Source organism: Hyperolius riggenbachi, chromosome 7, assembly GCF_040937935.1.
Source record: "Hyperolius riggenbachi isolate aHypRig1 chromosome 7, aHypRig1.pri, whole genome shotgun sequence".
In the NCBI taxonomy this organism is placed as follows: Eukaryota; Metazoa; Chordata; class Amphibia; order Anura; family Hyperoliidae; genus Hyperolius; species Hyperolius riggenbachi.
The window spans coordinates 183751912-183765893 of NC_090652.1; the positions used below are offsets into that span (position 1 = coordinate 183751912).

Genomic DNA, 13982 nt, shown 5'->3' on the forward strand with positions numbered 1-13982 from the left:
CAGGAGAGCAGCTCCAGTGTGACTCTCCGCTTTGAGGCAGGACATGTCTAAGATGGCGTGACACCATCGTACCTGGCATGCAGCATAGGCCCTGGGGAGATGGGGCTGTGTAGCTGGAGAGGAGATCGCAGCACCAGTAGAGTTGAACTGCCACTTAGTCAAGGAGGAGGAGGTGGACAGCGAAGAGGATGTAGCAGGAGGAGTAGGAGTAGAAGCAGAGGAGGTGGCAGGAGGCCTGCCTGCAAGCCGCGGAGGTGTCACAACTAGGTCCGCTGCACAGCCACGAACTCCCTGCTTGCCAGCGGTCACCAGGTTGACCCAATGGGCTGTGTAAGTAACGTACCTGCCCTGACTGTGCTTGGCAGACCAGGCATCCGTGGTGAGATCAGATGGACCCTTGACCCAACGCTGTGTGCCAGTGATAACACCACTTGCCTTTCAACTTCATGGTACAGTTTGGGTATCACCTTTTTTGAGAAATAATTGCGGCCTGGTATCTTCCACTGTGGTGTCCCAATGACCACATATTTTTGGAAGGCCTCAGAGCCCACCAGCTGGTATGATAACAGCCGGCGAGCTAACAGTTCCGCCAAGCCAGCTGTCAGACGCCGGGCAAGGGGGTGACTGGCAGACATTGGCTTCTTCCACTCAAAGATTTCCCTCATGGACACCTGGCTGCTGCTGTGGGCAGAGGAGCAGGAACCGCTTAAGGTGAGAGGCGGAGTGGAGGAGGGTGGCTGTGAAGGTGCAAGGGAGAAAGCGGCTGAAGATGATGCACCTAAAGGAAGAGGAGAAGGAGGGTGGCTTTGCTTTTGTGTGCTGCTTTTCCTCAGGTGGTCTTCTCATTGCAGTTTGTGCCTTTTCTCCATGTGCCTTCGTAAGGCAGTTGTCCCTATGCGGGTGTTGGCCTTTCCACAGCTCAGTTTTTAGTGGCAGAGAGTAAAGATGGTATTGCTCATATCTGAGGCAGACACACACAAACATTTCCACACTGCAGAGCCCTGGGGTGATGGCACTATGGTGGAGTCAGCAGCTGACGTTGAAGGGCATGTTGGCTGGCTGTCCATAGGTGGCGATAAATGGCGCCGGACACTGCCACCAGCTGTTTCTGACGATGAGCTCCCGCTGCTTCTTTCAGCAACTCGTCTCCTCCTACTCCTCTCTGACTCCCCCTCTGAACTGTCCCCTTGGTCATCTTGTCTATTAAGATCCCACGTGGCATCCATGGCAGTATCATCATCATCATAATCATCCTCCCCAGCTTTGCTTGTATCAGATACCTCCAAAACTGCACCAACAGCAGGTACTTCATCATCATCCTTCTCCTCCTCCTCACATCTTACGTCCATAGTCTTAACTCAGACATATGAGGTGGTGTAACTTGCTTAGCGCCTTCATCTTGTTGTAACAATAATGGTTGTGAATCAGTAAATTCCCCACCAAATAACTCCTGCGAAGTGTCAAATGTAGCGAAGGTGGTGATTGGAGTAGCGCTGGTGGCTGTGGAAGATGAGGTGTTCTGTGTTAAATAGTCAACCACGTCCTGACAATCTTGGGAGTTGATGGGACGTGCCTTCTTCTGAACACGTACTTTGGTCCAGGGCTGCACGAAATCACGTCAGCATGACCTCGAACAGACCTGCCGGGTGGTCTGCCTCTGCCTGTTTTGTCCATATCGTGGGAGATGAAGTGAAAGGTATGCACTGACTTGACTAATACAATGTGCAGTCACACAGGTGCAGTGAAAGGTATGCAGTGACTGGTATTACAATGTAATGTGCAGCTGTCACACAGGTGCAGTTAACAGGTATGCACGGACTGGTATATAAAACAGCGTGCGGTCACACAGGTGCAGTGAACAGGTATGCAGTGACTGGTATATAATATAACACTGCGTGCGGTCATGTAGGTGCACTGAACAGGTATGCAGTGACGGGTATCAATGCAATGTGCAGCTGTCACACACACAGGTATCGTGAACAGGTGCAGTGACTGGTATATTACACTGCGTGCTTCTGTCACACAGGTGCAGTAAACACGAACAGGTGATTGATATTACAAATGTGCAGCTGTCACACACACAGGTACCGTGAACAGGTGCAGTGACTGGTATATAACACTGTGTGCTGCAGGTGACAAAATCTTTGAACAGCTTTTCAGGACCATCCCACAGAATTATGTTGTCATCTATAAAATGCCTCCAAAGGAGGATATGTGAGGTGTAGAAAAGTAGATCAATTGTATCTGGAAATGGTTGCCTAACAGAGAAACTCAGTGTATACATTGATGGCTACTAATTCCCTGCTACACTGGAACAGTGCTCACCCAAGGTCCCTAAAAGCTGGAATTCCAGTAGGCCCAATACCTTAGAGCAAGACAAAACTCACTGACTTCCCCCTCCCTCTATCCACCTCCACTGAATCTTGATGTAATCACATGGAATCATGCATAATTACCTCATTTGCATGAACAATGTAGATACATAGGTAGGAGCTGTGCTTATAGCCCTGTGGATATAATTGAGGGAATAGCATTAGCCCTGACATATGCATGCATAATATGCGGATGGTGTTCTGGAGGTGGCCTTGATTGGTGGGTGGGACCGTTACGCCTGTGAAGAGAGCAGTATATAAGTCTGGTCTTTTGAGCAGCGTCCAGCTCTGACGGGCTATTATGCTGGCAGTTTTTTTATTTATGGTGGGGGGGTTTGTTATTTTTCACTAGATATCACTGTATATATGTATATTTTCTCCTAATGAAGCTCATTTTCCTTTACGGGTGAAACATGTCGAGTTTGTGTGCGGTGTAGGAGGTGATGTACCTATCTCACCTAACTGCCCTAAGTGTATGTGAGCGGTTCTGGTATCCCAGATAGGCCAGGTGTACACCTTCTGATAGGGAGTGCATAGTCGTGTTTCCTCTCGGTGTGATATAGATTGGGTCTGTGTGGACACCTGGAACAGAGAAAGGGTAGCAGGTTTGCTTACATGACACCTGCTTGCTCCTCGTGTCATTATACATGAACACATGAATGATCAGCACTGTCCTTTTATTTGTATATTGCGCTGCTATTTATATTTTAATTGAACTGAATAAAAGTTAATTTTTAGCCCTCAGTGCACTAAGGGGCCTTTCCCGTTAGGAATTCTAAAAGCTATAGGGGCTGTATCTGGCCACAAAATGGATGGAAAAGTTGTTTAAAAGGTCCTAACACCTGGACAGTGGCATGCCAGAGGGGGATCCATGGCAAAAGTTCCACGAAAAATTACGGATTTTACATAGTCGTGTTTTAAACTCTAAAGGGCAGATATCACAGTACATTCCTAAATTTGTGGAATAAAGTGTTTTAAAAGGCCTGGCGTGTGTACACATCAATCAGGTAGAGTAAGGCCGGTTTCAGGCTGCAAACTGGCGGTGTGACAGCCACACCTAACCACCAAAAACAGGCCTTCGGGGAATACTGCGTTACTTCTTCAGGGTATGCGGGAGTGCACTGAAGCATATTGTATAAATATGCTTCCGCGCATGTGCGCCACAACTTCGCATCGGAAAATGTTTAAAAATACCTGCGTTGTCACAGACTAACATGACTTCTAGGCCGACGCAGGTCACTGCAGAAGCCATGTGGTAACGTAGTTCTGGACCAGCATCAGGTAAGGGTTAAGCCCAGTACACACTGAAATAAAACACAGAGTTTACTGCTCCGCAAACAACTGCAAAAGCGCTTTAGTTTATCTATTTTTCCCCCCAAAACATTTTTGTTGATGCCACTGCAGCAGAGGCCAGAATGATTGTTTTTTAAAAAAATACGTTTTTATTGAGTCATCCAAAAGTTTAACAACGTACATTGCATGCAAAAACAGTATGCAAAATAAAGAATAACACAAACTCGTAAATTATTTGAATCATATCACAGTTGCAAATGTGGCTATTATCAGTTTGACTCATTTTTAGGATAAACGTTATTTTGTAAGGGACCTCTGTCGCAAAAATCTTAAAATGTAAAATACATGTAAACATATACAAATAAGAAAGTATGTTTCTTCCAGAGTAAAATGAGCCATAAATTATTTTTCTCCTGTGTTGCTGTTACTTACAGTAAGTAGTAGAAATTTGACATTACCGACAGATTTTGAACTAGCCCATCTTCTCAAGAAAGGTTCTCAAGGTTTTCTTTATTTTTAAAAGCACCTAGTGAATGGCAGTTGCTCCGTCCAACTGCCAAAAAAGTGTGCAGTGAGAAGGTAGGCTGGTAAGTATCTTTGTATAAATATTTTTCAGGGAATGTCTTTATACAGAACTAGCTGATTGCCCGGCGTTGCCCGGGTATGTAGTTGGCTGGTGTTGGCTCCACCTACTTTTTCTAACCCTAACACACAATTACTCAATGACCAAGTTTGTGAGCTTTGCATTGTTTGGCACCAATAATTTGCATTGAAATGAAACAAATCTAATTGGCTGTGTGTGGCTCCACCCCCTTTTCTGAATTTGAACCCCAGTCACTCAATAACCAACTGTACCAGGTTTGAGGCCTGTGCCATTAACAGTGCAAGAATCGTAGCAAATATTCCCCTTGAAAAGCAATAGGTGAAGTTTGATTCACTTTTGTAGGCTCCACCCACTTTTCTGAATATTAATCCCAGTCACCCAGTGGCCAACTGTGCAACGTTTAAAAACCCTGCCATTAACAGAATTGCTGCAGTTTACATTTTCCCAGTGAAATTTGTATCTGTCTCCAGCCACTGATGACCCGGCGTTGCCTGTGTATGTATTTGACTGGTGTTGGCTCCGCCCATTTTCTAACCCTAACACACAAAAACTCAATGACCAAGTTTGTGAGCTTTGGTGTCCTTGGCATCAACAATTTGTATATTCCCATAGAAATTAAACAAATCAGATAGGCTGTTTGTGGCTCCACTCCTCTCCAGCATTTGAACCCCAGTCACCCAATGACCATCAGGGCAAAGATTGGGAACCCTGAAATAAACAGTGTAAGAATGGCTACAGTTTACACTTTCCCAGTGAAATGTTTTTGGCTCCGCCCACTTTTTTGTAACCTGGACACAAAGTCACTACTCAGTGTCCAAGTTTGTGAGTTTTGGGGTCCTTGGCATCAATAATTTGTATTTTCCCATGAAATGAAACAAATCTGATTAACTGTTTGTGGTTCTGTCCCTTTTCTGAATTTGAACCTCAGTGACCCAATGTGACCCAATGACCAACTGTACCAGGTTTGAGGCTTGTGCCATTAACAGTGCAAGAATGGCAGCAATTTTAATATTCTCCTTGAAAAGTGACATGTGATTTTTGATTGGCATTTTTAGGCTCCACCCACTTTTCTGAATATTAATCCCAGTCACCCAGTAACCAGCTATGCTAAGTTTGAGAACCCTGCCATTAACAGTGAAGAAGGGCTGCAGTTTACAATTTCCAGAAAAATCTGTTTTTAACTCCACCCACTTTTTGTAACCTCGACACACAGTCACTACTCAATGACCACGTTTGTGAGCTTTTGGGTTCCTGGCATCAAAATTGTGCTAATGGAAGCAGTTTATCCAGCAAAGAAATCTGGCTGTTTTTGGCTCCGCCCCTTTACTGATTTTGAACCCCAAACACTTAACGCCCGACTGTAGCAGGTTTGAGGCCTTTGCCATTAACCGTGTGAGAATGGCTGCAGTTTCAATATTCCCCTTGAAAATCAATAGGTGAATTTTGATTGGCTCTTGTAGGCTCCACCTACTTTTCCAATTATTAATCCTAGTCACCCAGTGACCAACTGTGTGAAGTTTGAGAACCTTGCCATTAACAGTGTAAGAAAAGCTGCAGTTTACATTTCCCCATGTAAAAAGTTAGTTGTTTTTGGCTCCGCCCACTATTTCTAATCTTGACATACAGTCACTTAAAGGGAACCTAAACTGAGAAGGATGTGGATTTTTGCTTTTAAAATAATGCCAGTTGCCTGACTCTCCTGCTTATCCTGTGTATCTAATACTTTCAGCCACAACCACTCAACAAGCATGCAGATCAGGTGCTCTGACTGAAGTCAGACTGGATTAGCTGCATGCTTGTTTCAGGTGTGTGATTCAGCCACTACTGCAGCCATAGAGATCAGAAGGACTGCCAGGCAACTGGTTTTGTTTAAAAGGAAACATCCATATCCCTCTCAGTTTAGGTTCCCTTTAATGACCAAGTTTATGAGCTTTGGCATCAATAAGTTGCATTTTACCATTGAAATTAAACAAATCTGATTGGCTGTTTTTGGCCCGCTACCTTCAGAATTTAAACCCCAGTCTCCCAGTGACTGACTGTAGCAGATGTTAGGCCTCTGCCATTAAGAGTGCATGAATGGCAGCAATGTAAATATTCCCCTTGAAAATCAAAAGGTGAATTTTGATTGGCTGCTGTAGGCTCCACCCACTTTTCTGAATATTAGTCCCAGTCACCCAGTGGCCAACTGTGTTACGTTTGAGAACCCTGCCAATAACAGAATGGCTGAAATCAATCTAACAAATCTGATTGGCTGTTTGTGGCTCCACCCCTTTAGTGAATTTGGACCCCAGTCACCCAATGACTGACTGTATCAGGTTTGAGGCTTCTGCCACTAACAGTGTAAGAATGGTAGCAATGTGAATATTCCCCTTGGAAATCAATAGGTACATTTTGATTGGCTGTTGTAGGCTCCACCCACATTTCTGAATATTCATCCCAGTCACCCAGTGGCCAATTGTGTCAAGTTTGGGAACCCTGCAATGTAAAAAATGAAGTTGTTGGTACCGCCCACTTTTTACCTTGACATACAGTCACTCAATCATCAAGTTTATCAGCTTTGGGGTCCTTGGTATCAATACTTTGTATATTCCCATTGAAAAATAAACAAATCTGGCTGTTTGTGGCTCCGCCCCTTCCTGAATTTGGACCCTAGTCACCCAGTGACCAACTGTACCAGGTTTGAGGCATCTGCTATTACCAGTATAAGAGAATGGTAGCAGATGAAACATTCCCTTTGAAAATCAAAAGGTGAATTTTTATTGGCTGTTGTAGGCTCCACCCATTTTCTTGAATCTTAATCGCATTCACCCAGTGACCAAGTGTGCCAAGTTTGAGAACCCTGTGCTTAACAGTCTAAGAATGGCTGAGCTGCAGTTTACATTTTATCATGTAAAATGAACGGCTGAAATTTGATTTGCTGTTTTATGCTCCGCGCACTTTTCCTGGATTTGTAACCTCGGTCACCAAGTGACCAACTGTGCCAAGTGTGGGGACTCTGGCTTGATTACTGTGAGAATGGGCAGCCTTTTACATTTTTTCCATTGACTTGAATGGGTGGAATCTGATTAGCTGTTTGTAGCTCCGCCCACATGTGCAGGGGGGCCGCGAGACCCCCAGAACATATCATCCCAGGTAGTAAGGGATCTGTGTACCAAGTTTCGTTCAAATCGGTCAAGCCGTTTTTGCGTGATCACGACACACACACACACACGCACGCACACACACGCACGCACGCACGCACACGCACGCACACACACACACACACACACTCTTTTATATATATATATATATATATATATATATATATATATATATATATATAGATAAAGGCCATGCTGAGAATCCTCCATGAAGGACTAACCTAAAACCTAAAAAAAACACCACTGAATGTCAGATTTCTACTACTTACTGTAAATGACAGCAACATTGGAGAAAAGTAAAGTATGGCTCATTTTACTCTGGAAGAAATGTACTTCTTATTTTTATGTGTTTTAAATTTTAAGATTTTTGTGAGAGTTCCTCTATAAGTAGAAGAAGAAAGGGGGAAGGGGGGGGGAGGGCTCAGGCTCTCTTGTTTTAAAAGCATTAGTTTTGATTCAGTGCCAATAAGGACCATTTGGTGCTTAGGACAATGAAAAAGGGCTATATTCTATTGATCTGGCAAGGATGTTAGTACGTGTATTTTATCCAGTGTAGTTTGGTCTGTAAGTGAATCTCGTATATCTATCCATCAGGCCCAGGTGGAGGTATATTTTTCAACTCTATTTTGGGAGGAATGAACCTATTCTCTCATTTGCATAATGTGGTTAATTGCTTTTATTCTGGTAATTGTGAGGAAGTGGTTGATTTTCAGTTTCTCGCTATAAAATTGTCTGGCGGCTACCAGGATATGTCTATTGTCTAAGAAAAGATCTCTAAGCTTTAGCTATGGATCCCAGTATGCAAGAGAGCAAGGCGATTTTTGGGGTTGGAGATTTCAGAATTCCGACTACCTTAGAGTATAATTTGAATGTTTGGTACCAGAATGTTTGCATAGGTTTACTCTGCCACCACATATGAAAATAGGAACCTTTAGCTTTAGGAGTAATGTTGGATATCTATACCATATAGTTTCTTTCCTGTGCAAGGGAGGCCAAAGAGTTCTTGTGGGTGAGTGTACATCTTTTGTCTCAGTCTTCAGGGGTGAATGTTGTTTGTAGATCAGCTTCCCATTTAGAAATAAGGGACAAGGCTGCTCCTTTGGTAAGGGATAGGAGTACTATTTTATAGACGTGAGAGATAGTGTATGTTCTTGTGGTTCTGTTCGTGTACAGAGTAATTCGAAAGTTGTTGCCTACGGATGTTCTCTTTAAGGGATAAAGACGTGCAAAAACTGGATAACTGACATTGGAAGATCCATGTGAATCTAGGGGATTTCAATTGTAGATACTTCAGAGGGAGCAGGAAGGTTGCCCGTTGAGTTTAAATGTCAGACAGGCCAGCATGATTTTGGCATTAGCATATACATTACCATATATTGTGGGCAGCACGGTGGCGTAGTGGTTAGCGCTCTCGCCTTGCAGCGCTGGGTCCCTGGTTCGAATCCCAGCCAGGTCAACATCTGCAAGGAGTTTGTATGTTCTCATGTCTGTGTGGGTTGCCTCCGGGCACTCGAGTTTCCTCCGGGCACTACAGTTTCCTCCGACACCCCAAAAACATACAGATTAGTTAATTGGCTTCCCCCGAAATTGGCTCTAGACTATGATACACACATAGACATTTGACTTTGGTAGGGACTAGGTTGTGAGCCCCTCTGAGGGCCAGTTAATGACAAGACAATATACTCTGTACAGCGCTGCATAATATGTCGGCGCTATATAAATACTTAAAAATAAATAAATATATACTTGAATACAAGTCGACCTCATGTATAAGTCGACTCCAATATTTAACTCTCTTAAGCTGGAATTTTTATTGACTCAAGTATAAGTCTACCCAGCAAAGTTAATGGCTGCACTTGGAGACCAGGAGGGGTTAATGACTGCACTGCATACAGTATTGCAGCCATTAATCCCTCCTGTCCCTTAAAGTGAACCAGAGATGAAAATAAACTGAGATAAACAATTGGATCTGTCCTTCTACTCCTAAAAATGACTCTTTTAGATATCTCAAGGTTTTATTTTATTTATAAACATTTACAAAGAAGATTTAATGTTTCATAGTCTCTGCTCAATTGCGGAGTCTCAAAAGTCCCAGAGTGAAAATACATGAACTATTAACCTTTTTATCTTTTCCTCTCACAGTAAAAAGCCCAGGTATCTGCTTAGGAAACTGTCAGTTCCATAGCTAATTAGAAACTCTTTCAGGCAGGGAAAAGAGAAAAGGAGCACAGCATAAGGGTCTGTATGCTTGCCACTGTATATTCTCATGTCTATTTCATCATGTCACATGTCATCTCTGGTACACTTTAAGTGCAGCCTATACCTTCAGGCCCCCAAGTGCAGAGGTGTATCTAGAGGGGTGCAGGCATGGCTCGTGCAATGGGGGTAGTGTTGGGCGAACAGTGTTCGCCACTGTTCGGGTTCTGCAGAACATCACCCTGTTCGGGTGATGTTCGGGTTCGGCCGAACACCTGATGGTGTTCGGCCAAACTGTTCGGCCATATGGCCGAACTAAGAGCGCATGGCCGAACGTTACCCGAACGTTCGGCTAGTGCTGTGATTGGCCGAACGGGTCACGTGTAGTGTTGGGCGAACATCTAGATGTTCGGGTTCGGGCCGAACATGGCCGAACTCCGAACATAATGGAAGTCAATGGGGACCCAAACTTCCGTGCTTTGTAAAGCCTCCTTATATGCTACATACCCCAAATTTACAGGGTATGTGCACCTTGGGAGTGGGTACAAGAGGAAAAAAAATTTAGCAAAAAGAGCTTATAGTTTTTGAGAAAATCGATTTTAAAGTTTCAAAGGGAAAACTGTCTTTTAAATGCGGGAAATGTCTGTTTTCTTTGCACAGGTAACATGCTTTTTGTCGGCATGCAGTCATAAATGTAATACATATAAGAGGTTCCAGGAAAAGGGACCGGTAACGCTAACCCAGCAGCAGCACACGTGATGGAACAGGAGGAGGGTGGCGCAGGAGGAGAAGGCCACGCTTTGAGACACAACAACCCAGGCCTTGCATGAGGACAAGAAGCGTGCGGATAGCAATTTGCATTTTGTCGCCATGCAGTCATAAATGTAATACAGATGAGAGGTTCAATAAACAGGGACCGGAAACGCTAACCCATCACAGATGTTCATTGTTCATGTTACTTGGTTGGGGTCCGGGAGTGTTGCGTAGTCGTTTCCAATCCAGGATTGATTCATTTTAATTTGAGTCAGACGGTCTGCATTTTCTGTGGAGAGGCGGATACGCCGCCGATCTGTGACGATGCCTCCGGCAGCACTGAAACAGCGTTCCGACATAACGCTGGCTGCCGGGCAAGCCAGCACCTCTATTGCGTACATTGCCAGTTTGTGCCAGGTGTCTAGCTTCGATACCCAATAGTTGAAGGGTGCAGATGGATTGTTCAACACAGCTACGCCATCTGACATGTAGTCCTTGACCATCTTCTCCACGCGATCGGTGTTGGAGGTGGATCTGCACGCTTGCTGTTCTGTGTGCTGCTGCATGGGTGTCAGAAAATTTTCCCACTCCAAGGACACTGCCGATACCATTCCCTTTTGGGCACTAGCTGCGGCTTGTGTTGTTTGCTGCCCTCCTGGTCGTCCTGGGTTTGCGGAAGTCAGTCTGTCGGCGTACAACTGGCTAGAGGAGGGGGAGGATGTCAATCTCCTCTCTAAAGTCTCCACAAGGGCCTGCTGGTATTCTTCCATTTTGACCTGTCTGGCTCTTTCTTCAAGCAGTTTTGGAACTGTTAACTTCTTCCTGAAGTCTTCGGACACTGTTGACCTTCCCACTGAAGGAAGAGGCGTTACCCAGTAGTGGATCTAAGCGACCACGGGTCTTCGCCCACACTCCCTTGAGGGGAGTGCAGGATTTAGCTGCCTAGTGCCCAGCCAGGTCACTACTGGGATAACCTCAGCAAGTGGTCAGGAGAACAGCGACGCTAATGTGTGATGAGAAGCAGACGTGGTCAGGCAGTTTCCAGAGGTCCAGGACAGGAGAGAGCAGCGTGGTTAGGTCACAGGCAAAAGGTCGGGGCAGGCGGCAGGCAGGCAGGAACGAGGTCACAATCCAAGAGTCGGGGCAGGCGGCTGGCAGGCAGAAACGAGGTCACAATCCAAGAGTCGGGGCAGGCGGCAAACAGCAGGAGTCGGGGTCACAAGCCAAGGTTCAATTCCAGGAGTCAATCAGAGATCAGGGTAACAAAGTTCCTACGGACTACGCCAAGCTGTCAGAACGAGCAGCACTGGAGTAATGGCCAGTGCTGCTTTTATACAGGATCTTGGGCGCCAAATTACCGCCCTGCGCATGCGCAGTGCGCGCACAGCGCACCGCGCCTGCGCGCACAATCGCGAGCAGACGCGCACGCGCACAAGACTCTGTGCACGCGCGCGCACCGCAGTTTGCGCGCATGCGCGCTCCGCCCAATGCCGCGCGCCGCCAACCAGGAAGCCCACACACCAGCCCTAAGGACCCCCTGTGCGTGCGCACCCCAGGACGGCCGCGGGAGCGTCGTAGGACCCCAGAGTGGTGAGTGTGACATTGCCCCCCCCCTAAGGGCAACTTCCGGGTGCCCCTAGGAGCTGGCTTCTCAGGGAACCTCTGGTGGAACTGTCTGATCAGTCTCGGGGCATGAATATTCTGGGTAGGTTCCCAAGTGTTTTCCTCCATACCGTACCCCTTCCATTTTACCAGGTACTGAACAGAATTCCTGATTCTTCTGCTGTCTAATATTCTTTCAACTTCAAATTCTTCGGCCCCATCCATTACAATTGGTGGGGGAGGAGCAACTGTACGGTCAGGGAAATTGCTGGGAACTACCTTCTTCAGACAGGAAATATGAAATACAGGGTGAATTCGCAGTGAGGAAGGAAGGGAAAGCTTGAAGGCCACATGATTAATTCGGGTCAGTATGGAAAAAGGGCCAATGAATTTGGGCCCTAATTTCTTGGAAGGGCAGTGTAATCTTAGGTTAGCAGTAGATAGCCAGACCAGATCTCCAGGATGTAGCTCAGGACCCTCACTTCTTAACCGGTCAGCGGCTCTCTTCCCCCTCTCCAAAGTCTGTTTGAGAATCTTCTGGACCGTGCTGAAGTTGTCCTTGATCGCCGTCACTCTCTCTTGTACTCCAGGAACAGTGACCATAAAGTTAATGCCAGGTAAGAAGGAGGGATGGAATCCATAATTCACAAAGAAGGGAGATTGGTGGGTAGCTGAATGGATAGAGTTGTTATAGGCAAACTCAGCCGTAGCCAACAGAGGACCCAGTCATCTTGTGAGGCCGAGATGAAACACCTTAAGTACTGTTCGAGGGTCTGGTTGGTCCTCTCTGTCTGACCATTTGATTGAGGGTGATACCCAGAAGATAATGAGGAATGAATTCCAAGACACTTGCAAAGTTCTTGCCAGAAGCGGGACGTGAATTGTACTCCACGATCAGAAACCACATCCAAGGGTAAGCCGTGTAGCCTTACAATCTCTCTGAGGAAAAGATCAGCTGTCTCAGCGGCAGATGGAACCCCCTTGCAAGGGAGAAAGTGAGCCATTTTTGAGAAGCGGTCTACGACCACTAGGATGGTGGTAAACCCCTGAGAGGCAGGCAACTCGACCACAAAGTCCATGGCAATGTTTTCCCAGGGCTTCTCAGGTATTGGCAAAGGGTTCAGGAGCCCCCAAGGTCTTGTACGAGGAGTCTTAGAACGGGCACACACCTCACATGAGGCCACAAACTGTCTGCAGTCCTTGGAGATTTCAGGCCACCAGAAGTTCCTTCGGAGCAGGTCAAGGGTCCTGTCTCCACCAAAGTGACCTGCCAGTCTATTATCGTGACAGGACTGAAGGACAAGGAGGCGTTTCTCGGGAGGTACAAACAGCTTGCCTTGGAAATAGTACAGTCCATCTTGATTAGTTAGGTCTGGGAGCAGATCCTGGGGTACCTCGGACTGCTTTATGGAGTTCAAGAAATCAGATTGGAGAACAAGAAAGTGCTGAGGCGACAGGATGTTATCTGTTTCGGGGCTAGGGGTTCTCTCTGAATGGAACATCCGGGACAAGGCATCAGGCTTGACATTCTTGGACCCCGGCCGGTAGGTTAAATGAAAATTAAAACGGGAGAAAAAGAGGGACCATCGTGCTTGTCGTGGTCTAAGTCTTTTTGCTGAACGAAGGTACTCAAGGTTCTTGTGATCGGTGAGTATGAGTATGGGATGCTCCGCCCCTTCCAGGAGATACCGCCATTCCTCCAGTGCAGCTTTGATGGCCAACAATTCCCTATCGGCCACATCATAGTTTCTCTCCGCTGAGTTCAGTTTCCTGGAGAAAAAGGCCACTGGATGAAGGATGGAGCTGGGGCCGAAACGCTGGGAAAGGATAGCCCCGATAGCTATCTCGGAAGCATCCACCTCCAAGATGAAAGACTTGGAAGGCTCAGCATGTTTGAGGATGGGTGCAGAAATGAAGCTGGTCTTAAGCCTCTCGAAAGCCTCTTGAGCCTGTGGAGTCCATCGGAATGAAGTGCGGGTACTCGTTAACCGAGTGATGGGAGCCACAATCAATGAGAAGTTC

At 46.1% G+C, this 13982-nt stretch overlaps 1 protein-coding gene across 4 annotated transcripts in view; it reads left to right on the forward strand.

The window, feature by feature from the left end:
* HIBCH (3-hydroxyisobutyryl-CoA hydrolase) overlaps positions 1-13982 on the forward strand; it is a 1291623-nt gene that overhangs the window by 1180420 nt on the left and 97221 nt on the right. The window lies entirely within an intron of this gene.